Raw genomic sequence first — 2668 nt, forward strand, 5'->3', positions numbered from 1 at the left:
TACTTTGTATTTCAACAACGAACTAATATGAGATATACAACTTATATTTATAGTGCGAGAGCCTTTGGAGGTCTTAGAGACCAATTTGAGGTGTTTACAATCAATAAACCAACTTATATATCACAAAATCGGTGTCTCCTGCTCGAGCCCAAACCATCTCACTTGAACGCGAACAAAATGAAACATTTTGGAGTAGCCCTGCTCTAGCGCGCTTTGAGCCCACTCGAGCATGCTTCTTTTTCCAGTTCCCAATGTGTCCTTTGTTGCATAAAAAGGCTTTTACTCTAATGTTTCCGAGACTTGTACTCAACATTGTTTAGTCTTGCAAACCTTGTTGACGTATGTAGAATGCTCAAGTCCAACTCCAATACAACTTTTGAACTGGACTCTGTCGTAAGAGTACCAAACAAAATTTGCTTTCTCACAGGACTTGCCAATTTGGATCCATCTTTCAAGCAGTTTTTTTTTACCAAAACACTTGAATATGACTTTGCCAATTAATTATTAGGAAAAGACATCTAAAGAAGAAACAAGGAAATCAGACATGCATTACTAGCGTCTTCAGAGATATAAAAACCTGCCATCCATAGGAAGACCTTCAACAAGAACTTCATCTCATTGACAGTATTACACACAATCAAGATTTCCAAGATCATGGATGACAATAGGTGTGTTCACCTATCCATGAATCATTTACTATTGTTCATCGCAATTATTTTCTTGTTCTTCCATATTGAAGCCCAATACACGTCCACCAATCCCCATGTCCCCAAGGTACACGAATCGCGCGTTGCAACCATTTGTGGCATGCGCTCAATTATTTTCTCCATAACATTTCTCATAGTTGTCTATTCAAAGTTCTGCCACACAGCCATGCCCACACCTCACAGCAACGTTGGTGAACTTATGATCGGATCAAGGTCTAGATTTTCTGGGATTGATAAAGCAGTGATTGAATCACTCCCATTTTTCCGGTTTTCGTTTCTTAAGGGATCAAAACAAGGCCTAGAGTGTGTAGTCTGTTTATCAGAATTTGAGGATACCGAAGTTCTTCGGTTGTTGCCAAAGTGCAGGCATGCTTTTCACATGAATTGCATTGATAACTGGCTAGAAAGCCACTCTAGCTGTCCTCTTTGCCAGTACAAGTTTGATGAAGTGGAGCTCATGAATTGCACATATACAAATAGTCTTAGATACACCGGAAATCCTTCAAATCTATTAGAGGATCCAAATCTTGAGTTCTTTGTTCAAAGATCATCATCAAGATTCAACGTGGGAAGCAGTTTTCGAAAATTTGAAAAACCCAAGAAAGATCTTTTGGTTCAAGAAGGTGACATTCAAAAACTCTTCCATAAGTTCAAGCACAAGATCACTATTTGTGAAATTGTTTACAAGGGCAGTGGAGCGATCTCAACTCCTCAGACTTGACATTCTTGAATTCCGAGATGATTAGTATCATGTCCAGTGAGATATTCTATCCTTTGAATAATCTGACTAGTACTAGATTTAATCATGCGTTTTCCATGAATGAACATGTCATGAAGATTAAGGAGGACTTGGATATGAAGAGGTTGTATGAGTCTAAGTTTGGTAAGATGAATAATAGTAATTCATTTGCATTTTCAAGTTCAAGTTTTCCTTATACTTCTAACAGTGAAGGAAACCAAAATACAATTTCAAGACTATTGAGTCAAGGCGAGAAGACATCAATGTCGGAGATTACAAACCTTTCGAGGTTCAGAGAGTTCAGCGTAAGGAATAGGCGTGGGGAATCTGAGAGTTCAGAGAGAATGAGGGCGATTTGGCTGCCAATAGCGAGGCGAACAGTTCAATGGTTTGTAGGGAGAGAGAGAAGTTTAGAGGGATCAGAGAGTGAAAGACAACCATCATACATGTGTGAATTTGATGGAAATTTTTCCAATTTTTCTGAATGTTTTTTGTTGTTGAAGCTCTACAATTGATTGGTTATGCCTTTACAATTGCATGATTCAAGAAGTGTTTTTGAGATCACAGCCGTTACAGGAAATGATCTTCATATATATAAATTGTAGTGAAATGGCTTTGCCTTGCTACAAATTGTGGGTACAAGAGTCGAGCCTTGCCACGTGGTGTTGCCACGTGGTGTCGCCACAATGTAGCCATGACATTTCTTGGGTGGCTGCACCTCCATGACTTTGGCACCACGTGTCCACATTACATGACAACACATATGTGGCCCACTTTGTGTTGTGTCTCAGCACCTAGGTTCATCAAGCCAAGCCTAGTATACCACTCTCGGATTGCTCGCTTGTCCAATTCCAGAACCCAATCACCAAGACTAAAATGTTTTCCTCATGTTACTTAGGCTAGGAGCAGGGCCTGGTTACCCAACTCGGGACCACTAGCGGAAGCTAGAATTCAATGTTTCGTTTGGGCATTTGCTAAGCCCCCCTCTGGAGCGAAGCATGCTTGGACCAAGTTTAGAGAGATGGGGGGAGCTTGACCAAGACATGTGATACCTCAATTGTTATGGTGTGTATCCTTGCTCTTCTGGCATATGGAGCTCCTTACTATCACCCTCTCTATTTCATAAGGCTATCTTGGCCTTTTCCTCTCCCACTTCCGGTGTGTTTATCATCTTCTCAATAAGGACAACTTTCAGCCGGCTCCCCCACTACAACCCACAAAA

The 2668-nt window shown here is 40.6% G+C and overlaps 1 pseudogene; it reads left to right on the forward strand.

Moving 5' to 3' along the window:
• Positions 1-567: 567 nt before the first annotated feature.
• Positions 568-1961, forward strand: LOC114311033 (E3 ubiquitin-protein ligase ATL42 pseudogene; annotated as a pseudogene).
• Positions 1962-2668: the final 707 nt, after the last annotated feature.

The sequence above is a fragment of the Camellia sinensis genome, chromosome 13, assembly GCF_055761805.1.
Source record: "Camellia sinensis isolate YWXY chromosome 13, ASM5576180v1, whole genome shotgun sequence".
Classification (NCBI taxonomy): Eukaryota; Viridiplantae; Streptophyta; class Magnoliopsida; order Ericales; family Theaceae; genus Camellia; species Camellia sinensis.